Source organism: Cardiocondyla obscurior, linkage group LG02 (genome assembly GCF_019399895.1).
Source record: "Cardiocondyla obscurior isolate alpha-2009 linkage group LG02, Cobs3.1, whole genome shotgun sequence".
In the NCBI taxonomy this organism is placed as follows: Eukaryota; Metazoa; Arthropoda; class Insecta; order Hymenoptera; family Formicidae; genus Cardiocondyla; species Cardiocondyla obscurior.
In genome coordinates this window covers 10,950,224-10,976,515 of record NC_091865.1, presented here as the reverse complement: position 1 = coordinate 10,976,515, position 26,292 = coordinate 10,950,224, and the positions used below count along the sequence as shown (strand labels likewise).

Genomic DNA, 26,292 nt, shown 5'->3' with positions numbered 1-26,292 from the left:
ATTAAATAGTTCTTATATTTTATTCGCTTATTTTATAACGTTTCTATTCGTACCGTTTAGTCCGCGGCACGCTTTGCACAATTGTGCAGGTTCGTACGAGTAGCCACAGGCATAGTCTTAACAGCTAGATTACATGGGCTGAACCAATGATTAATCAAACACTCCGATGTGCAACGTAGTAACAATGCGCCGCTCGCCGCTCGGGTGCCATTAGACGTAGGGGTTGCGGTCGCACGGTTAACCTGTGATTAACCATGTACCCTGGGATAAACATGGGCTCGTCGACCCCATGGCTAACTTCAAGACTGCTCTCACCGTCGAATTCTCAATGAATTAAACCCCCGCTCGATTCCGATATCACTGTTACAGATGCAACGATTAACAAGGCCTTGCATTCTGGAACAACGACCTACCGAATTGCGACAGTGTTGTGGTCATTGCGAGCATTGTTGTGGCGAATTTCCCCAAGCTCGATCAATTGCGATCTTAGTTTAACTAACTTAACTGACTCACTTTATAAATTTGTCCCTATTTGTTTTGTAGGCATACTTTATTGTGATTAATTTCTGCCGTAACTCGCTTAAAAAGTCTTGCCTCAGAGCAAAAGGATGATGAATTCTTGATAACGTGAGAATACGCATGTCCATATCGTGTATTGGTAGTTTTTCTCAATTTTCGTTTGATTTGACGTGCAAATTAATATCTGTAATCGTTGAAAATTTAATATGAACGCATTGGATGCGTATATTCGCAGTGACGTTTAATTTCGGATAACGGCGCCTCATTTCGATCGATCTTGATACATCTTATTTATTATCAACCAATAGTTTTTATTATCGCTGGTATACCGGGAACATCGAGGTAAGGAGTTAAGCCGGATCATAGAAAGGAAATCGACCGACGAGAAAAATAAAGCGGCGTCCGTTATTTTTTAATAAAACTTGCTCGGATCGCTTTTCCCGCTACCGCTTTTCGCCCGGCGGAAGTTCGTTAGATTTCAGCCAGCCTCAATTTCATAAAAACTCGTTAAAGAAAAAGGTCGGGAACCCTGGAATGCGCGAGAGGAGAAAGAAATATTCGCCTCGGCGTTCACGGTTGGCAAGCGGCCGCGTAAAAAGAACGCTGCCAACTCGGTTGCAAACAAGCTACATCGTTATCGTCAATTACACTAGCGGATTTGCCAATGAGTTGGCAAAGTAAATTTATTAACCCCCCGCAAACAAAATTATTTTTCTATCAAAAAGAGACGCTTAATAAAATTCAAGCCATAGTCAAGAGATATTTTAATCTTATTCTTTTTTTTCTCTTCTTTCTTTCTTTATTTTCTCGCTGTAATATTTCAAATTAACTAATTTAGATTAGTAATAATAATATTTATCCTGAATTTGCAAAGTATTATATGAAATTAAAAAAATTTAGAACACTGTCGTTTTTAAAAATACTGTTTTTTTTGTTTTTTTTTACCGCGAAGATTCGCTAAAAATATTATTCCTATTCGTTCTTTCCTTCAAAAAGGACGATAGTCGGGATGGAAATATAGCGAAACAGCCGCGAAGAAAAGCGCCGTTTCATATTTTTCCGTTCGCAGATTTGTCATTGGCTTCGTACGGCATAACCCCGCGAGACGAAGAAAAACCGGTGTAAATATCTTACGAAGAGACGAATGTTCTTCCGCTACAGTTGAAACTAGTATACGAATTCCGCGCGGTTTGATTTATGACTACGCTAATGCGCGAAATATGAAGAAAGTCCAGACAATCATGTTTCTACGGTCGTTTCTGTTACTAGTTCTTGGAGAAAATACGAATTTTATTAATGCAATGTGGTTACATCTGGACTTTCTTTATGAGACTTTGATGAGAAAAGCTAGGAAAATGAAAAATAACAATACGTCGTACACAGAACGCATTTAAAGTCGCTCACTCGCTGACAGATTTTCTGTAACCCCGTTGCTACATAAAATTACAGTTAACGTGACAATTCATGTACCTATTTAGCATTAAACATTTTGACATATTATTACATGGTTGACGTTCAATTATACTTTATCTCGGAAAGAATCGCGAATTTGTCACGAGATTTGTCATTAACAGAAACAATGCACGTGGCAGGTCACTTTGCATGTCCCAAGTTCGTAAACCTCGTAGCCATATAATTGTTATAAATTACGCATCTTCATCTGCAATTTACGGTCTTGGATGGCAATGGATACAACGCGGGCATTTGCGAATCGTTTAAAAGACAAACTACCGCGGGCGTGTTTAAACGATAAATCTCGCGCCCGGGGTTCGAAATTAGAAACAACGCTGGATTCGTAGGCCGACAATACCTTTCTCGTTCGGGGAGAGCGGCGCCGCGATTTCAAATTCGCAACATCCGCTAGAACGTTTCGTGAATGCCGTGCTTATGGCTCAATTAATTTCAATGACCTGCAGGTGACACAGGCTACTTCGATAACAATGCCGGCCCGCGGTTCGCTCGCAATTGTAATAGTGACGCTCGGACTGACCGTCGCCATTGCGCGTACAAAAACAAGACGAATAGACCGGCTATCTAGAGCAGATAGCCCACTGAATGGATGCGCCTGATCTACGATCTCGAAAATCGTGCACGAATGTCGTACCTGGCGGCAAAAAGCTTTCGCTTATTGGATGCGCAGAATCCTACCTTTTGTCCGTTTGATTTTCACGAGCTTGGTCAGATTGGTCGATCGAAGATGTAAAATGAACGTTTAGGACTCGCACATATTTTTTTTACATACGTGATAATAATAATTTACGTTATGTTTAAAAAATATGTTCTAGATTATTAGAGACTTTTTTTTTATCTGTCGCGAAAGAGAGATATTATCCGCGATACCCTCGATGAATTCCGACACTCAATTAGCTAATTGAACCGTAAGCGAATTCATCCAGGGTTTGTTAGGCGAGAGAACGACCTTGGCGCCCCAATTCGTAACCTAGGCATGCTAGGCGAATGCGAATTTATAGCGCGGCGAGAAGTTCCGGAGAAACGGCAGGTCTTAGGGGTGGTGAGCCACAACGTAGGGTTGATGGTCAAAGCTTGTATTAATTACAACTGTCAGGCAACCGAGCGCGCTGCCGACTGGAGCAGAACCATGCTAGGACTGACTTTGTTCCTTCCGAGTCGCGTTACGACACGCAGTGATTCTCAAATCTAACCTGCGGATTCGGGTGATTAATCTTAGAACACATGATCTGATAATGGACGCTGCAAAATTAAAATATGATCAATTTTCGTAAAACTTATTGACAAAAATAATTTAGAAAGATGATTACGCACATGCATGCGTATTTTACAATCAATTCACGATCCACGTCACCCGATATAAAAATAATAATTAAATTATAATTTTCTTTATAAAATATAAAAATATTTTATTATCGGTATTTTATTTGAAAATACTGATTGTTGAATAAATAAGTCTTGTCGTTGAAAATATTTCCAAATGGAAATATAATGATTTGAATGCGTTAAGCAACGTCGGTGGTCCCTTGCGGCAACCTTGATGTTCTCTTGAAGCACATATATCAATCTTCGGTAAGTCACTGCTGTCCGGACCAACAGCAGCGGCACAAGATATCGATCATTTTAGAAAAGATATCAATTCACCACAAACAGTATAAAGTAAACCATCTCGTCACATATTTTGTGTATCATATATTTAATTTATTTTATATTATAAACAAACTTATAACTAATTTTCAATATTTTGCTTTCAACATCAAAGCGTAGGAAGTAACATGAAACTATATATCGTCATCTTTGGTATGAATCTCTTGATGAAGTATTACATTATTACGTGGTTTCTTGATTTCTTGCTAGGGCTATATGTATGTATACATGCTACACGCGAATCCTTGTTTCCTGTCGGATATGCGCTAGACGACGTCGCAAGGCAAACTTCGTGCTTGTAACTTCATTGCGCCAGCCGTGTCGACCTGAACTTCCATGTGCATAACACGGATAATATATAGAAGACCGCGTAGTCTTTCGGAAAGTGACGTGCGCGCGCAAAGCAATTTATAATGCAAATTATTATTTTTTTTTGAAAATTTTAAGGGAGTGCTATTTTAAGAATGTTAATGTTTATATTCTTCGTTGTATGCATAGTGGAAAGAAAAATCCTCCTAAACTTTGACGCCACGCTCTCTTTCTTCTTCGTGTCGTGCTAAATCTTATTACCTCACGATAGATCGATCCAACTTTTCGGTACCGGCAATACGTCTTCGTATCAAAATACATCTGTTCGCGGCGACCTCTTTTCCCATCGGCGGGCCTCTTGACTCGATTTCTTTCGCACCTACCATCCCTCACCTTTTCGCGGACGTGTGCTCGAGGAAGAGCTTGGGTTTGATGCATGGGGCTACTTCGCAACGTCGCCGAGAAAACTCGACTTTATCAAGCGGCCGTGCGAAGAAGCGTCGTACCCGCGGCCGATTGTCGGCATGGAAATTCGAATGCGACGAACTCGCCGAGAAGCGATAGCCCCCGTCGATGTAACACGGGAGGGGGGAGATGGAAAAGCTATTTGCTTTTGATCTCGCGTTAGAGCGAGTCGCTTTACGACGACGGGGCACGCGGTGGAAAGATAGGTCGTGGAAAAGAGTCCTTCAAGAAACTGGAAAAACGAGATCGTAATAACGTCGCGGTAGTTCAGCGAGCGATAAAAATCTCTTTTCATTCGCGGCATTCTCTCGCGTATCTAGCGATGAGAATCCGAGTTTACTACCACTTTTTTTTATATAGGCGAGTGTAAATTGTAATTGTTCGACTTCTCCCGAGGGAAATTGTTTTGTGGGAAATCACATTTACGAATGACTATACGCTAAGAAGACAAATCAACATTTTATATATCTTTAAATATATATGAAAAAAGAAAGAAAAGAAATTACGAAATTTTTATTGAATTTATTATGATCTTGACAGATTATATTTATGTATGTTGCATATTTTATTGATATATTGTTTTATTTAATTTCGTGATTAACGATTGTCTCTGGTCGAGGACGAGCATTAATTTTGATTCCATACATCGAATTGCAGCGCGTATTCATTTTTCGTTAATTCTTTCATTATTCGATCTATCCGCGTGTGAAAACGTGTCATATCAACGCACTCGGTACTTTTATACGGAAAATTCGGCAAAAATCTTTTTTTTTTTTTTTCAACAAAATCGAATGACATATCTTTCTATATAAATGGATTTTATTCGTGCATTTACACTCGCCAATTTGCCATGGAAATAAATAGCGATTGAATTATCGTGCATAAAATAATACCTCGCGCCTGTATCGTTCGCACAAGCATAACGTCACAGATAATAATCTGTCGTTAAAAGGTAACGACATTCTACTCTGTATAAAGCGGTATCACGGTTTTGTATTATTATGCGGTACTAGGGATAATAACCTGCGATATGACATACATACATAGTGCTCGCTATCATACGACACCCACGTCATTTGTTGGCACGTGAGCAAGTGCACACATCAACACAGAAATCATTTGTTTCCTTTGACATGTATATCTTCTACTACGTTTAAACGAAAAATCTTTTACTAATAAAAATTTAGCTAAAATATCTGCCGTTTACATAAAAAAAAGATTAAATGTACGAAAGAAGTTACATTTGAATTAATACAGAGAAATTAAAATATTAATTTAAAACTTGATAAATTATTTAAAACTTTAGCGACTTTGCTTGCATATCAATATCACTTCTCTCTTCTCTAAATAGCTATCAAAAATTATTAAGTCATTTCTGAGTTAAACACCAACTGTAATCATATTCGTAGCAAATCCTTTTCCTATATCTTACAAGGATAGATAAACTTGTAAGAAAAGAAAAAAAAAAAAAGTAAAATTTAAACACTTTTTTTTTAATTTAATAAAACATCTTTAGGATTGGTTTTCTTTTGAAAAATAAATATAAAATTATATTAAAAAATAGCGCGCGCATGGTTTGTTCTAGTCCTATCTGTAAAAAAATTGATGTGACGCCTGAATGAACTGATAATTGATTCTATTGTTGCTGTTTATTATATTACATATATATTTTTTTTTGTTACAGATCGACGCAACTGCATCCACTGCTAGATGACTCGACACGTCCCATCTGAGAGGAGGAGCAGGCCCGGGAAGGGCATCTTGCATCGGCGGAGCAACTTATAGGTAAATATCAATTTTTGAAATTAAATAAAAAAAAAACTTTTCCTTTTTTTTGTTAAACTTATAAACTAACTAGCATGTCTACATTAATATTTTTCTCTTTATGTTACAGTCACCGGCAGAATTCTTCAACTCCGCTGAAGCTCATGCAGATTGGTAAGTCTCGCATGATTTTATTTTCGTACTTTATAATGGGGACTCTTAAAAAATAGCGCGCGCTACACAAGCGCATGATTTTTTTTAGTTTTGTACTTAAAATTTACGATCGTTTCTTCAAACGTCAAGCTTGTCTTTAATCAGATAGCTCAGGCTCGGATTATTATGCAATCGAGAACAATATCGTCGCCTACATCTCGACAGTTGCATACGTAGGAGTTATTATCATAAAAGGATCACTATCGGATAGGAGTATGCATCCTCGCGATGATATAGATATATGTTACGCCGGGACTAATGAATCGCTCGGGACTTTAGGGGTAACGAACAGCCGGTCGATCTATCTTCCCGTTATTCGACGTCAAACACTATAATCTTCCCGGATTAATCGACTTTGGTCGTATTTATACACCTGCGGGGGTGTGCGGTGAGAATTTACGCGTCTGCCACGGTAAATCCTTCAATATTGGCCCGTGCTTGAGCGATCGCCGCAAGCAGATCGAGTTCTTGATAGCTTCGATAGCCGCCGATATCATATACATACTTGGCTCCCTTCTGCTTGATATTCCCTACGAGAAGATACCAAAAAGTAAAGCTTAGACAAGAGTTGACAACTTTGCTAAGAAGTATTGAACTATGAAATAATATATACTCAATAATACCAATCGTCTACAAATTTAATGTAAACTCTGAGTATTGTCAAGGAGATACAAAACATCTTACCGTAATTAAAGAACATAAAAATAAAATTAAAAAAAAAAACAAATTTAGAAAATATTAATTATTTAACTATTTTAATCAATAAATTATTTGGGATCGCCCGGGAAATTGATTTTGCAGGAATACAATTCCTCGCGCTTTGAATGAATTGCTCTGTATAGAGAGACTTTGTTTTATCGGCGTCATCGATCACCGTGCATGCATCGTGCAACCCTTTCAGACTTGCTGCTTTTCGTTACGCGTTTCACTGTAGTTAACCTGGCGTAACCGCCTCGGGAAAATTGCCGCGCGACGACGCCGTTTGGCTCGACCGAGGGACCCGCTTAGTCAGCTACGACAACGATCGTAGGTCGGTAGTGCGATTTTCCCCACAGATTTGTGTATAGGCGCCGAGATTATTCCGTGCTCTCTTTCGCCGCCGCGCTGTTCCAAGTAATACACTCCGGTGTCAGGCATCCCTCGATGCATAAAACCGCATATCAACCGCCGCAATAAGAAAGCGCTACAACCGGATTTAATATGACGTGTACCCTGTTATTGCCGGTGAAGTCTCGCGTTTCTTACCCTCCCGCTTTCCTGTCTTTTACCCTTTTCTTCGCGACCTCTTTCTCCGTTCCGTCGACTTTTCTCCCCTTAGCCGTGCGCGCGGATGTACGCGCGTGTCGCGTAGGTGCTGTGAATTTTACAACGTCTGCCACCCCATCTCTACACCATTCCGCGCTTTCTTCGCGTGGCGTCGCGATATCGCGTTCCAATACGCTGAATTTCAATATCGTTTCTGTCGCAGACCCCTCTCGACTTTTAATAATGGCGTGTTTCCGGCGATTATTTTGCATGTTGCAACGATTTGTATGTCGTACCGCAGCCGCGACATAATTCTTGATATTTGATAAAGAAACTTAAGTCAGATTTCGGATGTATGTGTAACACAATGCACCAAATGTCGTGCAAAGTGTGTCGATAGTCGTAGCGACATTAATCGCGCATGAATACTTTAGTAATTATATCAGCGTAAAATCAAATACTTGATTTGAAATTGCTTCGACGTCACTTTAGAGTTAATGAAAGTTTTAGCATAATAGATTCGTAGATTTCAGCGACTTTGCCCAATGGACTCGCAATAATATCCGTCCATTTGCGTATCATATTTCCGTGAATTTACAGAATATTAATGACGCCGTGCTTCCGGCGATTACTAGCGAGCGCGGCGTGACGTATATAATTCGAAAGCGCTTTCAGATATATATTTCAATATTAATGGCCGGTATTGCAAGTTCGCTTGCAATACCGTTCCTAAAAATGAATGATTCCGCGGTTGCACGGCGCGAGTCCGTTCGATATCAAAACATATCAATCGCCGCCGATTTATTTCATTGTGGAGGAATGCTCGTGCGGGAACCGACGTGGAATGTCAATGAAGTCGTATATCATTGCCAATCTACGCTAATAACAATCTATCGCGCACTACCGATCGACTCGTTTCGCTAAGCCGCTGTAAATTAGGCTATTAAATTCGTATTCGCCGATCGGACGGCCGCTCGTCCCCGACCGTTGGTGTTGCCGGTAAATCGCCGAACAGCCGAACGAAAAGACCCAGCGGTCGATTCCACATAATCGCGCCCTAGCGCCGGGGAAACTCGCCGCATTGTAGTCTGCCACTCGAGCGTTTTACATATTTTGATTGTTCGCGCACACGGGATATCTCGCGGTGGGCGTAGAAACGAGCTTCGGGATATAGAATGGAAAACGCGCATTATATTATCGAACGTACCGCTATTGTCGCACTCATGCATAACGATCGCAATTCATCGCTTTTTGCGAAAATGTCTGATGAAGCTTATCAAGATATACTCTTACGAAAGCGCATCGGTCGCGAAACTACTGCCAGCGATATTTCAACAACCGCGTCTCCAGATTGTCTGGAACAGTTCTATATTAATAAATTTTTCTTTTTTTTTATTTTTTAAATCATACTTTTATACAAATGAGATTCAAATAATTATTTTAACAGTCTTAAACTGTGACAATTATTATTTTCTTTAATTTGCTTATTAATATATTCACTGTCGGGATTAACCGGTTTTGGAACATCCTATATGAGGCAAAAACGTTACGTGCGGAAAACAGATTAACGATCGGCCGTTCCGAAAACGATAACCGTGCATCAAGAAAACGATGCAATTTGCGATATAAGGTTATTAAGGTTGCCTTTTGTCATAGAACGTGGACGTTTTCCAACAACGACTACTATCGTTGCAACATTATTCTGGCACTTTACAGATAAAAATATATTTATGCGTTACCTTTAATTACTCTCGAACGATAGTCGGGTCATTTTTTTTTTAATTATTTGTATTGTAATTATTTTATTACAAATACATAATTCAACATTAATTAGCAATCTATGACTGATTGACAAATATGACAAAAGCCTGTCACAAGCAACATTGCCCGCTAAATCGTTAAACCATTCCGAAACGGCACAATACGCAATTTCACAAATGGAATACGCAGGTAATGTGTCATATAAAATGAAAAAGTTGTTTCCGAGGGAATAATCATTAGGGGCGGCGATTTAAAGAGATTCGCAAGAGAGAGAGAAAGAGAAAGAGAGAGTAATAAGTTTGATGATAAAGCAATATTAATGTAGTGAAATAATAAGCTAATTAAATGCGACGCGTTTGCATGGAATTTAATGCGCGCACTTGTTAAAGCCGATTGAATATCTCTGCAATGAGAAGGCTGTTTATTCGGTACCTTCCGTCTTGGAAATAACGTTTCAGATCAACTCAGAAGCAATTTAACTTGGGGGGGAATACACACGCAGCTTCCTGCGGCATGACGAACTTCCGACGCATCTTATATATACGAACTGCGCCGTTTCCGGCTGTGCTTTCCGCGTTTCCGAATAGCGTACCATTCACCAGCCGTAGCGCGACGATTTATGCGATACCGATAAACAAGTCCCCTGCTAACGCAATCGATACGAACCACTTAAAGGTGTAGCTCGAGAAACGTAAATTAGAAAAACTTTCTTCCTTCTTTATTCGGGATAGCGTGTGTGTAATAAATAATTAAAGTTGCTGTTATTATGCATAATTTTATAAAAGTTGAATTAAGATATTTGGTTAATCAACAATGCGCGTTAAAAACGCTTAATACACATTTCTTAATTTTAAATTTACGTTTTTTTTTTAAGAACGGAACAAGCTTTTAATTTTTTTTTTTAATTTCGTATAATCTTGAAAAGTTTAAGAAACTGTATTTTAAATATTATAGCATGAATGAATGTTTGTAGCAATTTGTATCGCATATCGCGCACGTCGAGATATCGTCGTCAGAGACGCGACGCGTACTAATCGGGAAGTGGTAATTAATCCACATCGTGTGCGCGTTCTTTTCGAGCCGCTGAACTAATTTCTCGTACACGTTGACGATAATAGTTTACGATTGTAGATTAAGACCGCGTGGAATGCACGCGAAGAGCTTTTTTTTCACGCGAGAATCACACAAAAAATCGCAGGCAAACCCCGCGGGTGGTAATCGGAGTCACGAATTCGCTCTCTGGTATTCGCAAGGTGTTATTACGAGGTGAAATAGCCGGCTTCGCCCACCGATCGCGGTATGACACGCCAATTAGGCGCGCGAATAACAATTGTATAGCGTCTATCGTGTGACAAGCACTATCGTACGACGCGTTGAAAAATGTGGTCGTGGACTGTATGGTGGCGGCAGCTCGATCGTATTTGTTGTTAAAAAAAAAAAAAAAAAACTCATTGACAAATAACCCGAGGGGGCAGTTTCCGTGTTGCTACTTTATCGGGGGCTGCAACACGCGACTCATGCGTGCCGCTCTCGTTGTCGAGCCACGCAAGCGTCGAGATACGCTCGCGTAAAGAGTTTAATTGAGTAATAAAACATACACATTATATATGTTACATTGCGTCGCCGAGAAATGATGATATTTAATGAATTTACGCGGTTGTAACTCTCTCCGCGCGGCAAGCATTTATTTCCCGCCGAGAACTCCTACCTGTTTATTAGCTAAATTGACCTTTCATTTAACGAGGCTAGAAACTTGTAAAAAGATCAACAAGAAAGATAAATTCAGTGTCCCGGCAGATTCGCAACTTGTATGCTTTTCAAAATATCAGAACTCATTAGCAAAAATAATAGTGAGTATTTCAATAATCGCGCAAAAAATTTAAACGAAACTGATTCTTAAAAATTAAATTATCAGGCAAATAAAAGATAATACCGCTTCAATTAAGGATACAAAAATATCAGCATATATTTGAGGAGTTACATTATCGTACATTTAAAAATCAACGAACAAAACATACCGTTCGTGTCGCACGATATCGCGTAACACCTGTCAAAGACATTTCTCCGTTTATCTCGGTGTTTCTCTTGCGTTCCTTAATGTTCGATGTATACATCTTCCTTTATCATCTCGACGGCAAGCGGATATAAATGTGCGGTCCGGTAGCGCCACGGCATGAGGGTGAAACCGACCCTAAAGACGTACGCACGTTCTCACGGGGATGATACAGGCGCGCACACGGGGCAGTAAAATATTCCCGGGCAAATGGAAACAAAAGCCCGCCCGCGCCGGTCGTGTTTCTCCCCCGTGCCGATACATCGGGCGCACAGCAGAGAGCGCGCGGTAGTATATTTTCACCGGTGGTTGCACCCGCGGATGGAACCCAGCTGAATCGTCGTCACCCCCCGCACACCCCTTTCGCCGTCGTCACCCGCCCCGCACCCCATTTTGCCGTCGTCGCCGTCCCGCGTGTGTGCGCGCGTACTCACACCTGTGCATACCGCGAAACGCGGCAGCAGACGTGATAATTTAGAGCGGGAAGCGAAGGTGTCTAGATAGATGCGCCGTAGAAATCGACAGCTATGATAAATGCTCAACAGGCGCCATCGCCATCGTTATACCGCCTGGCAGAGATTATTGCGCGTATTCCTGTCGAGTCGCACCGCACCGACCGGCGCCCGTCGAAAGTTGGCCGGGGAACGTAGGCAGGTTAACGATGTAACATCTGTGCGTTGCCCTCGCGCGAGTGAACGGCAAATAAATTCCCTCCGTAGCCACTCGCCCGAATACAATTATCAAAATGCATCCCCTTTTTGCGCTCGCTCACTGCCTTCCTTCCCGGCGTCTTAATAATTAATACCGCGACACGTTAACGTCGCAATCAACACCTGCTTTTGCACGTAATACGACAGTCATTTACGATTTTACTTAAAGCCCCGTGATACCATTGAACGTCGGGATTCTTTATCTCAAAATATATGGTAAGAGAAATATCTTTTGTATGGACACTACTTTAGCGTGTCTCGCTTTATTGAAATTTTTTTTTCTTATTTTTTTCGATTTATTGTATTTTATGTTTTGGTTGAATGCCTCGCTGTCCCTCGAGCGTTCTATCTGCACTTGATCTCTTCTATTTTGCTTAGCTCCGTGCATTAAATCACATTTATTAATCATCCCCATTCGACGTAGAAACGTATATCATCGTGTATTTTACCAGACGACCCAGAATCATGGGTCCCGAGAACGGGAAAGAATTGATAAACCTAGCGGAGTACCTCGGCTACATTTACATCGAAATAGGAAAGGTTTACTCTTGCTTATCGTTTTCTTCCTTTCATCTTTTATCTTTCTATTCTATTATCTCCATAAATAACAGTTATAAATTTGCTACTGTATATCGTCTCTTCTTTTTTACATTCCATTTATACGACACAATAACTCCGAGAACTCATTTTGATTCATGTCATTCAATTTATGTCAGCGAAGATTCTTTATACTTTTTTTTTCTTTTTTTTCATCAAACAATCGAAATACTCGGTGAGCGGGATTTCATGTGAGCTGTCGTGATCATCTGCATCTTCAAAATCGTGCGCCTAAACGTCGATAGAAATCGTACTCGCGTTCCGCGCCTCTTCGGTCCCATTTTCTTCTCGCACGTCCTATCTTCTCTTCGTCCCTTTTTCTTCTTCTTTTTTTTTTTTTTTTTTATCAACGTTCGATGCCTCTATCGAAATCCTTTTAGCTTGCTCGTTCGAGTGATTCGAGGTTTTAAAACGGCGTTCCATCACCCGACACTCGAGAAATCCTGAAGGGGACGATGCCATCGTCGAGAAAGACGGCGACGACAACGGAGAATGACGAAAGTGACGAAAGCGCGGGGAAAACTTCTCGTGCCGGCAACTGCCGACCGAATAACTCGTCGCGAATCGTCCGGCGGCTTTTGATGGATTATCCGTCGAGGAGGAAGGCAGTCGATCAGGGAAAATTTATCGCGACTGCATTCGCCATTGACGTTTACAGTTACCTAGACGAACGTCTAGACGTTGACGTAATGTCGACACATGTCTGACCTAACAATAATTTCTCACCATTTCTCTAATCATCGTCTATTAGTCTTCAATAATTGCGTCAATTACACAGATAACATTAAAATACTTAATATATAAATTTGGCGTGTTTACAAAAAATTAATATACGCGGAAAAAAGAAATAGAAAAAAAAGAAAAGTAATACGACAACAAATGTAGGGATCTAACGTTTGATTTTCCCGAATAGATTTTGAGATTTACCCAATAGTAGGTATTTATCATTCGATCAACTTTTTCGAGTCCCGTAGCGGCGAGAGCGCGCGATGAAGGGGAGCATTGCCCTTTTCGAGAATTACCGATTCCTTGAAATCCCAGTAGAATCGCGCGGTGATTAACACGAGCGGGGGTGCCAAATAGCGGGCGAGCGGCGTTAGCCTTCGCTAAATCATCCACGATGATGCATCATCGCAATGGCAGGCACCCTACAATATCCATCAAGAACCGTCCGCTCCTACGTCGACGGGAGTCGACAGACCGGTGCCGGGCAGAAGCAAGGCCCATAACGCCGGAAGGAAATCATCAGTACACCCGACTCGCCACCACCGTGCGGCGCAATGGACAATGAATTATTGCTGGTTTCTGGCCCGGCGATAGCGCCTGCACAGCAGGGAGGCAGGCAGGCAGAAGCGACCATAATGCCGTCCGGCATTGAGACGTCTCCTCCGTGCCCGGCCGGTATTTAGGTTTAGGTATGAAATAACCAAGATCGTGCCACGCGCTTTGTTTCCTGCGCGCCGTTTGCGTGTCGCGGAGCTCTCTCACGGAGTACTTCCGGCGCCGTAACGGAATCTCATTGTAACGGTAATGCCGGGCCTCTCTATCGGGAAATAGCGCATCTCAGAAAACGAAGAGAGGATTCCCTTCCTTTCCCCTCTCCTCACCTTGTCTTTAATTCGAGGGCGAAACACGCGGTTTTATCCCTCCATTAGTAGGAGCTGTGCGGGTAGAGCTGTTACGGGATGTATTATTTGAGGCGGTAACTGTAGACTTCGCTGGCATTTTCAACACGGATTGCGCTTGCTTGTCGAGAGTTTCTTGAAATCGATTCGACTGGGTAGTAAAAAGCGATTACATACGAAGCAATGTGCTTTTTAATTTATCCAATTTAAAGTAATAAAGATCAGGAATAAAAAAGAAAATATTTATTTAAAGTTTTTTAATAAGACATTTATCTCGAGATACCGCAGACGTGTCGCAGAGACTCGTCGTTGTGTTTATAATGTGTTACAAGATTGAGACAGTTTTATCTAAATTAGAATGCTATTAAGTAAAATTGCATTTGTGGGATGTAGACACATATATTACTTGCGGACAACATTTTCGACAAGATTAATATCTCGGTTACAATTACGTATCGCGGTATACGCATCGGCGAAGGTTGTAATTAATCTCTGAAAAGCATCCTCCGCAAGGTTACGTGGACGCATATTATTTAGTATTTACGAACAACCACATTCCATAAACACGTTTCGATTTCCTATAATGGCGTTATGCGCTCTGCCGCCTAGCCATCGCCCATCGTTTCATCTGATGAAATCGCACACGCAATGAAATTGTTATATATGCGTATATGCATATAGATGTACCGACCAATTATACACAGTAACGACAGAGATCAATATGCGCAACGCTTGACCAAATAACGAACAAATTCGCGTATCTCGAAAACTGTGAAATAATGTCGACATTTTTAGGAACACTCTAAATCGCAGACGTAACAGAAAGATATTTTTACGTGCTTATTGAATAAAAATTTTTATTTTCTTTCCTTATTTATTTTATAAAATAACGTACGCGTTTCTAAAAATAACGCACGTGTATCGAGCTCAGACTTTTTTTTTCTCTTGTAGTAAAAATTAATATATAAATTTTATTATACGTATTACCCACAACAGCACAATAGGCAATAAAACTAAGGATTAAAAAAAAAAAAAAATGTTACACGGTTGAAAGAGTCGCGATAGCTATCCCGTATGCAGTCGACGATCGAGTATCAAAATCCGAATAGCGCGGTTCCGACCAACTGAAGCGTCGATTAACCTGATCAATGTATTACGTGCGCCAGCTTCGTCAGACCGCGTTGCCAGGCACGCTATACCTGTCGGAATTCGATTAACGTTTCGAGGCGGCCGCGCTAATGGTTAACGCGTTGCCCCGGCGAACGCGCGCCGGAAACGCGCAGCAGCCCGTTAACGCATCGCAACCGGGATGCACGCCGGCGTGTCGCGTTGTAACGAAAAATTGTCGGTAGCGTGAAACGAAACGCCAAATGGCGTTTATCCTATCGCGCGCGCAGGTCGCTCGATCGAATCGCGCCTACATACGCGATTACCGTATGAAACGCGGTTCATTAGAAGCGCAGCGCAGCGCAGCGTCGTCTCGTCCCGCGAAACGTACCGTTACAACTGCATCGAACGTTTGAAATCGAGTTTCACTGACATTTCATTATATGGAATTCACCGTTCGTTGATGCGCGATAGACGCCGAATCCAATCGTACATCGCAGCAGTGGTATAAATCTCATTCCCGTCGATATTTGTTAATGAAATTTTGTTACACAAAGAGGAACACACATAGACCGATTAATTAGAAATAATTAGGTAAATTTGAAACTTGTGCATGTGTAACATCGAGTTCATATATCGCGTTATGTACGTATGGAGTTATTGGATAGTGGTCTCGAAAATGCATTACCATTTTTATTCTTATTTTTAACACGAGTTTTAGACAATAATTAATTATCGTTATGGGCACTAGCAATAAGTGTCGTGCATTTATTTCGGTACTTCCATAATCAATTACAACGTATATTGATTTTCTATAATGAATGGCAGTATTAGAACGGAAAATGGAATTTTAATCCTCAAAGATTAGAAATTTAATTATAATCACATTTGCAGCCGTTAAATCATTATTTGATTGATTTTATTTTTACGCAAATTTAATATTAATTTCACATTCAATATTACATTCAATATGTTGTGGCAAATTCTTAAAAATATTCTAATTTAATTATTCCATTGATAATCATTATGACTATTTTATACAAATATATAATCATTTCTGTTTTAGTTTAGTTTCTTGAATAACAGATTCACATATGCACGAAAACCGATATATATATTTCACAGCGCAACGTTAGATCTCATTCATTCAAATATCAATAATCGAAAGGCAAACCGACCTATTTACATGCCGGAAATTATATTAGTTATATGCATCGGTTCTAATATGAATTGTTAAAAGATTATTGCGTTAGCATAGGTCATAAAAATCGCAGACGTATGAAGAGTTATATATATCACGATGCAAGCAGAATTGCACCGCAGTGCGATGCAGTCACCTTTACTCTCGATATTCTCTTACGATATGGGTGTACCCATAGGTAGGTACGCGTGCAAGTTATGCATATGGTCTGTCGCACGAAATCATATTTTATACCCGCTCATAATTCTGCGAAGCGGTCTACTACTAACTCGGTTACCATTATTTTATTTTATTTTTTTTTCTTTAATTTTTTTTTTTTCTTTTTACTTGATCCACATCGGATACATCCTATAAATTCTTTTTTTCTTATTTCTCTGCGGGAAATGCGACGCACTTGGAATCCGTCCACGAATATCGCGGCGTAAAACTTGGCGCTGTTGCATGGAAAAGTATGCCGAAAAATCAGCATTTCAGGCACGTACCGCTGCGTCGGTCGCATTTTTTAAAATAACAGATTCGAATCCTTTTGGACGGTAGCGTCTGTCTATCACAACGGTGGCGGTCCAGGCACGGGAAAGCGTAATAGACGTTGCCATCCGAGAAAGCGTATTAGAGGGCGCCGGGCATCTACCGATGTAAATTCGCGTAAATTTGTTGGAGGCCGCAAAAATGGCGCACTGGGGCTAACTCAGGGTGGGGGGCGAAGGCGGAAGGGTCACCCTGCGGGTGAATAATGCTCTCGTTTAAATAGTGGGCGTCCGGTCATCGGGGGCGAAACGCCGTTTATGCCGCATCAGAGTTTGCCGAATTTATTCCGTTGCTCCTGCTCTCGCGCTCACGCTGCCTCCGCGGGTGCCATGTTGTTGGTCCGCGTGATGAATGCGCACATTAAAATTGCCGTGAGAGAGAAAGAGACACGGGGTAGAGAAAGAGGGTATTTTGTGCGAACACACGCGTTTATACACGCCTTTAGAATCTCCTGGGATTGTCCACTGAATGCTAAATCGATTTAAGTGGTTGCGTTAAAGTATTAATATAATAACATTTGCCTTATGCAATAATTGTATATCTTGAGACACGTCAAACAACGGATGTATCAAATACTTAAAAAAAATGCACGTCTGGACGCTGTAATATTTTTAAAGTCTTTTTATGATCGGTTCTTTTCTCTCTCTCTTTTTTTTTTAAGTGTTTTTGTTAAAAATAAAAATATATATTTAGACTAGTGCGTCTATCTAAATATTTAAGATTTAACTGAGATAAAATGAAACGAACAATCAAATTTGTAACATTTGTCGCATTTAAACTTGAACCGTGGTTTGTGGAGAAATACAGAGACCTTGTAACTCATAAGGGGATAAGAGTTATTGGAGCATGATCAGTTAGAAAATCAGATATGCTGTAGTTTCGCTCCCGAAGGAAGTGGCTCAGCCGGATGTTTACTTGAAACTCCAACCGCATCCAGGGCGCGGCTAAGTGAAGTAAGGTGGGCCGGAAGCTTCTTAAGTAAAACCATCTCCAATTCCCTCATCTTACCCCCTGGCCATAGAATCAGATCAAACCATTCTTTCCCTTCGCAACGCCTGCGACGGCGTCTCAGAGATTTGTTTTCTCGTCGTGCTTCGTGTCGAGATGAGAATATTGAAAATTAATCTCGGTTCTTCACTTTCTCGTTGAGAGGTTCCTTCTCTGTTCCTTCTCATTATGTCGTCGATTCCAGTTGGAAAATTGAGAATTATGCGAAAAGATTCACTTTTAAACACAATTGTGGAAGTTCTCATGAATAAAAAAAAAATAAAATTAAAAAAAAATCTTGATAATGAGTTGAGTATTTTAATTAAAAAGCTTAATTTTAACTTTTCTTTTAAAGAAGTTTTATTACATACGTTATATTATTTGAAATAAATATGTAGAGTAGTACGATATGCTATGCTCACGAGCACTTCTTTTAGGTGTAAACGTTACTAAATTTTTCAGCAGGCTCAAAAAGTGCAGCGGCACCGATTTTTCCGCAAAACGTTCGCTGTTAGACTCGGTAGCTTCGATGCCGGCTTGTAAAATTGAACGCTTCAATTTTACAAGCTACTTGTTATTTGACCGTAAGAGAAAGTTACGGCACAATATCAAAGCTATTGGTCGGGTTCCAACTCGAGGAGTTTTTACTGTTTACACGAAATCCGAGACTGCCGATTACCTTCGCATTGGATCACATCCAACTTCCCATTCTCACCGGTTTAAAGTCCGTTCTATGCTCATCAACTCGTGTTTTTCCAACCAGTCGCGAATTTCGCATCCTCGTCAAGCCACTCGAGAGATCTATAACTTTGCATCCGACTAATGATGCGTCGTTTGTGCAAATGCATATACTCCGCGTGTATACGGCAAATGTTTTAATCAAAAAAGACAATTAAATTAAATTATGATTTACTTCTAGTTGGTATCTTATTTATTTGGGACGTTAATATAGACTTAATTTTTTTTTCTTTATCGACAAAATATAAACCAACGACATAAATATACGTTTTATTCATCTTTAAACATTTTGCGTTTGATACAAAGTTAATGTTTGTAAAGTTGAATTGCAGATTATAATATGCTAATTACTAGGGACGTGTTACAAGCGGCGTACTCGTGTATTTACATAATGCAAACGTTCATTGTGACACGATATCAAAATATTGTTTAAAGGAAAATGGTTATTGGCATTTACGCGTATTATGATGGAAATACCATTGTTTCAAGACTTTTACCCGGCTGTATTGAATAACCATAAATATCCGACGAGACTTTTCGTGTTGTTGTGAAAAGTAACGGAGTTCCCTCGAACCTGAATGCGTATTTTAATTATTCATACTCAATTATAACTTTCTGCTACCGATTTATGCTTGCATAATACATCCAGCGATCGGCTTAATTACGAACCTAGCTACAGGGTATACATCAGGCGGTATTGTGCCACTCCGTGTAGCCGGAAAAAAGATTCACTTCGTATAAATACGAACGAATGACCTCAGGGGATTCCGCAGCCCTCCTCGGGGTCGGCTTGCCATGTTAATTAAGAGAAGTAAATAATATTCAGGAACACATTTCGCGTTTTTCTTGCGTTTTATAAACTGTACTTATCTTTTCAATAATCCTATATAGGCGCAAAACATATAATTATAAATAAATTTAGAAACGTATTAAATTTATGTAGCATTATTTTTTTTTTTTTTATTAAAAATTTGACGGAAGCGTGTGCTTGGGTTAACGAACGATTCTTGAGTTAAAGTCCTCGGTTTATATGTGCAACATCACGCGTCCGCCGTGCTCAACCAATTTAGTTAGAACTTTACTCGAGTTTCTCATTTACTAGTCGGAGGATTTCTTTCGCATGTTTACGATCCGGGAAATAAGGGACGCGGAATTAGACGTTCTTGGAGAATTCTTCGCGCGCGAGCACGAGAGGCACCGTAATGGAATAAGTTGAGTAGCAGTGCACCGAGCGATGCGTAAAGGTGTGAGAAAGTATACACGCAAGTGTAAACGACTTTCAAATCCATCACGACTATTTCGCGGAAAATTAGCTATTTCGTCGCCGACTACCTTGCAGTAAAAATTCCGCATACTAAGCTGCGGTTGTGTGCTTTTCTTTTTTTGTTTCTTTAAAACGTAAAACCCTTTAGACATCTTTTTAACCGTAACATAATAGAGACATATACTTTTGTTTTAATTTTCTTTTTTAGAAACTTTAATCGATAAGCAAAAGCTTCTGAGTAAAATCTCACGATAGTATTTTCTTTAATAAATAACAGATTACCAAATTTTTAAGCAGTTGAAAAAAGAAGACAGTATTTTAAATATTATAATTTTAAATTGTATATATATAATTACATATGTGTCTTTTTTTATTTACGTTTTTTTAAAAAAGAAAAGGAAATAGGGTTTTACATTGACTGTCGAAATATCGAATAAACCGCTCAATTTTTTTTTTTAATTTTGATGTAAATACGTTCAAAGTAAAATAATGAATACATTATTTGTAAATCTCCTGATAGATTATCGTAATTATGTTACTATCAATATTATTTGTATTTTACCGCAATTACATGCTTTGCTAATAACATCAACGGTATCATCAAATCAGCGGTAAATATGGTTGAACTATACCATTGGCATCGAATAATATGCATGTTTTCATAAACATCTCTCATTGTACAGTTTATCCTGTTAATATACCTATTTTGGAATTGGCCATAGAAGTTTGTATCGCCACAATATGCACGGCATTATGACTATTTTGAGCGAACACGAATTATGCTAATCCCGCGATTGCATAATTCGACAACTTATATTGCTCGTTACCGCTAATTAGCGTTCTATTTGCCGGAAGGTATTCACTCAAGACCGTGCCCCTGTAGTCCGCTTAGTTTATTTAATACATCTCCCACAAGCGGAAACTCTGTCTATCTTCTCTATGTGGTCTGAATGCCCCGAAGTGAAAACACGCAATGGCGTTTCCGCCCTATGAACGCTTTTACGAACACGTACATCAATTTATTATAATTAATTAGGATGGTCACTCAGACGTAATAGGTAGTTAAATAGTCAGGATAGAATGGACATTAACCTGAAACATTAATTAAGAAATTCTACATTATGTAATATAGATCAGATGTTGCCTGTACCTTATTACCACCGCTTATAAAATTATAAAAGCTTCATATAATTGTGACTAGAAATATGAGAAAATTACTTATATATTTAAAATTAAATATTAAAAAAAAATTTTTTTTTACAAATTTTCGAATAGAGCCACTTTACCCGAGTGGAAATTTTATTTAATTCTGATTTTGCAGCTAGTGGTTAGATCGCACGGATTAAATATATTTCTTAGCTTAACTAGTGAGTTGCTTGTTACTAGAGAGATTAATATGTACTCTTATTTTATCGGTAATAAGTATTTTTCGCTCCGCAGAATAAGAAGAGAGAGACCATTTATTTAACTTTTGGATTTATTTGACTATCGCGAATTCTTCACAGGCTTTTTGTCACGCTCGCGAATCGGGGTAAGCGGAAAATTAAAATAATAGATCTTTTACGCGTTCAAATGAGATAAAGGCTCGTCGCAGCGACGTCGTTGTTCCCGGCTGTCCTTCTCTGTTTTTCTTCTAATTTAATTCTATGTTTTACGCGCGTAAAGGCGGCGACGGCGCCGGATAACGTAGCCGCGTCGCTTTTCATTTTTCAACCGGTGCCCGGCACTTTTTACGTTTCCTACGCTTTTGTACCGTGAGTAATTAAAACATTTTGGCCGGAATCCACGGGCCGGAGGTCCTTTGAGGTTTAAACGCGCCAGAAAATGCGCCCTTCTCCCTGCGTAGTACGGTGCCCATGGCAAAGTGCGCGTCTGCCGGCGCGGCCGTAATGGAGAACGTCGACGTATCGCCCACCGACGAACTTCGCGTGTCACGTATTTCGCTTCGTGAAACCTTTACAGCTTCGTGGCAACGCGGGCTTCGTTTGGCGAGCTCGCGAGCTACGACGTGAAAGCGCGTCTCTTTGATCCGCGGATGATCGTTACGATCTTCTAACTTGTGATTACGCCTCGCTCGCATTCACGGGATGTACAAAGGATCTTCCCCGAGTCTCCGCGAACGTGCGGTATACGTATACCACGCGTGTGTTACATAAAAACATTTCTCGTGCAAATTCGATATTTTGCATTCCCGGGGGGGCTGTCTTTCGAAATCAAAAATACCGTTGTTCCTTTAAACTATGAAAGCATATTTAATCATAAAATAAAAAATTATCAACTGCTGTATGCAATGAAACGTTCAATTAGTTGAGCTTGCATAATTGGTTACTTGAAAATCAAATAAGATACGTGAAAATTTTGTTAGTTAAGAACGAAAAGAGAAGTGTGCTGAAAATTTTCGTAAGCATATGCCGCGTTTAGACGTGTTTGCAAAACTCAAGCATACCCTCGAGTGCACCGTACTTAAGTTAATATACCCGAGTATTGTTACTCGATAGGGCACAATAGAGCTCGGAGCCAATTTCTCATTGAATGTAACTAGCGTTGCGATATTGCGAAATTAAAACGCTCTCTCTCCCCCACCTTCCCCTCTTCGCTCGATCAATGTTTGACTAAGCAATGTGCGCGATAACGACGAGGGGTTAAGCGAACCCCCTGTGTACCTTGCAAATTTTATTTGCCCTCTTTTCGGGGCGCACTCGTTCGCGAAAGGAGAACGCGGCCCGGAAGAGAGCGCGGGCGTTGTGTTTTCGCGTGATTCACGCGGTCTGTCACGTAACAGGAAGGAACGAAACGTGCCTGTCGGGACTAATTAAAGATTCCTCCAATTCTCGAGGCGAGGTGCATTTAATTCTTCCCCGGCGCGGCGAGTCGAAGATAGGCGGGTGGGACATACTCTTGCTAACCGGGGCTCGCGAAAGGGTGTAGCGTTACAACGAGGTATCTTCTTCTCTGGAAGAACAAACAAAACAACCGTTGCTGATTAATAGCGCCGTCTCGCTCGCTTCCCCTTTCCGCGACTTCGTTTCCTTCGCCGCTATCGGGCCAGCGGAGCTATTTATCATAGAACACTTCCGCGTGTTATCAATTTCACTGACCGCGACTATAACTACCGTGTATTTCGAGACTCTCTTAATTTCTCACGATTCCGTCCGTGAGTACAACAACAACCGAGTTTAGTTTGGGTGGAGTTTTGATACATATATAACACAGTTGCACGGAATCTTAAAGTTGCGCCGTTGAATCCAGAACTTTAAAACGACGATATTCACTTTAGACAAAATTATCAAAGCAAAAGTTTTTTATTAATCTTTTTTTAATTTTTTTATTATTTTAATTTTAAATTGTTCTAATTTTTAAGAACGATGCTTACACATCTCAATGCAATGCGTTTATTCAAAATAATTTTGTTATAGATACATACTTTGACTTTGAAAATATATATTTTAAAATACATGTTGCCGCATTACAGATTAAAATATGGAGATCGAATGTATAAAGTCGCCCATTAAATTTCAATATATCAACATCAGAAACGTATCCGTTTATTTTATTTTTCTCTTCTGCTTGCTATTTATTTTATCGACGCGCAATCTGCTAATATTGTTATACAATTTGACATTTATATATTAAAAAAAAAAATTTCTTTGAATAAACCGGAGACTTAAACGAATGCGGGGTCTTTCGAAAATTTGTCGGGTCGTGCAGCTCTATCGCGAAGATTACGTCGATGCAGCTGTCATATGCACACTAACTTGTAGTGACGCCTTTTCAATCGGGAATGTCCAATCGAGTAACGTACAGACGCTACGAAGAAATCAATAAATCCGAATTCAAACACGGAACAAGTCAATCGCGTGCGCCAATGTCATTTTCACTTTAAATTAACAATACGGCGTGCCATTTTCATTATTCACGTTCGGGCTAATGTGACAAGAGATATTTCAACGTCTCTCAGATATCTTCCAGGTACATAAAACAATGAAAAGCTAACGAGGATGTCATAATTTTTTATTTTATTAAAATTAAGAGAAAAAAAAAAGAGGGGGAATCGATCGTTAAGATCTTCCAACTGTCGTTTACGTGGCGTATCAAATTTCAATCCGACGTACTTTGCGATAATTTAGAATTTCCGCGAACGTACACGTGACTGACGTCGCGAGAGAAATGTTTGCGTTAGACAGCTGCGATGCAAATTTATTTGAGGACTCTTTTATGCAACGATCGACGTCTTCGCAAAACTGAGATCGCGAGGGAAAAAAAAAACGCAAGGGAAAAGTGCACAGACGTAAACCCACGGTGATATAATGTCGGCATTTGAATGCGTATTCATGTACGGACGCACGTATAATACACGTATGTGTGCATTACATATGGATTATCTATATATACATAAATGTGCACGTATGCCGGGGTGCTACTCGAGATATCGATGATCGTCGATGTCGGACGCCGGTCAAGTGGATGCACCGGTTAGAATCGCAGCGCTGCTGATTCGGTCTTCAATAGCAGTTCGTCGTTTCAGTCGTGATCGTATGCGCAGATAAACAACGGAAATGGAACTCTTGACCTTATTTTTCGTTGCACAGCTTGCGCTGCTGAAGCGAAAGATGTTCAACTTAGGGGTTGGAAAAAAAAAACAAACGGGGGTACTTCGATCTCGAAACAACCGACGATCTCTGGCAGCTCGAATTCTCTCAATTAAATCACACAAAGTATTAAAGTACCTTGTTTCACAAATATAATAATAATTTGGTTTCTAATATTTTTAAATTTTTAATTTTGAGTCGGAGTAATTATATGTAGTCGTCGAAAATTGTGAACATTTTTACGAGGTCGTCTAACTGCTTGACTGCACCGACTGCGTGTATACATATATCAATAGACAAACGCGTAATGCAACTCGGCCTGAACACGCTATTATCATTCTGTATAATACAAGTTGCTTTAGGCTGTAAACTCTAGTCCAGCAAACCACGTAGCATTGCATTCCCATTTTGTATCTGTCTCTGTTCTAACGAGCTGCTGTGCCTCGGTACCTTGAACAAATTAAGCCTAGAATACGCGCATCTCTGCACAACGCATATCCTCCCCCGATCGTAATTTCAACGACATCCTCGGCACTTGCGGGGAGGTGTAACCATCGCGAATTTGGTGCATAAATATCTCCCAACGCCGACTACAAATGAATCCGCAGGCGGAGACGCACGTCATCGCTTGCAGGGCTGCGTCAGTAATTTAACGGAATATGCGCAATTAGGATAGAGGGGGGGGGGAAGGGTAATTAATATTAACGGCACGGATATCGGTCTAATTTGAATTAGACGAGGTCCGTGTAATTAACACTATTGTTTCGCGACGCATTGTACGAATCATCGCATACGCGCGTATACGTTTGTATTTGTGCACGCATACACGCGCGATTTACTAGGTATATACGCTTAGCCGCTTGCGGCTTTCGCGTTATCATTTATCACGCTGGTGCGGGAGCGAATAAGTACAGGCGAACATTTGTCAGGATTTTCTCGCGCGTCTTGATAAAGATTTGAATCCCGCGTATGTTAGAAACGCATCAAGCTACTCGGGGAAAAATTGTATTTTTAAAGGATTTCTCACATTTTCCTCGTCGAGAGCTGAATGTCTAGTTAGTGTCCAGCGATGCGTACTACTCGACATCCCACCGTTCCTCTCTTTCTTCCCCTTCTGCCCGAGTCCAGGTGATAAAAACACATCTGTATATTAGTGCCGGATACAAGTTTCCACGATATCTCTCGTTTGCGCGTCCCTAATGAACTGCAACTAAATTAAATTATACATTCACTACACTTTTACAATGAACGAGGCGGTGAAAAAAAGCTTACGCGTTGATGGTAGTAATTAAAATTCAACTGCAGAAATATATTAATTAATTTGAGGTAATCGCGTTTTATGAATTAAAACGTTTAAATTATTAAAAAAAAAAAAAAAAACTGGATGTTGACGGGGTAAATGAGTTCAAGTTTATTAAGACAAGTACGGGATTATCTGTTATCCGATTCATCTGTTGCACCGAGCATAACGAGAAGATATAGCGTTAATATTACGACTTC

At 40.1% G+C, this 26,292-nt stretch overlaps 1 long non-coding RNA gene across 1 annotated transcript in view; it reads left to right on the top strand.

The window, feature by feature from the left end:
* LOC139113146 (uncharacterized) overlaps positions 1 to 26,292 on the top strand; it is an 89,576-nt gene that overhangs the window by 29,792 nt on the left and 33,492 nt on the right. The window contains exons 3-4 of the long non-coding RNA XR_011547636.1: positions 6,095 to 6,195; positions 6,305 to 6,348. This is a non-coding gene — a long non-coding RNA (uncharacterized lncRNA). The remainder of the gene's footprint in view (positions 1 to 6,094; positions 6,196 to 6,304; positions 6,349 to 26,292) is intronic.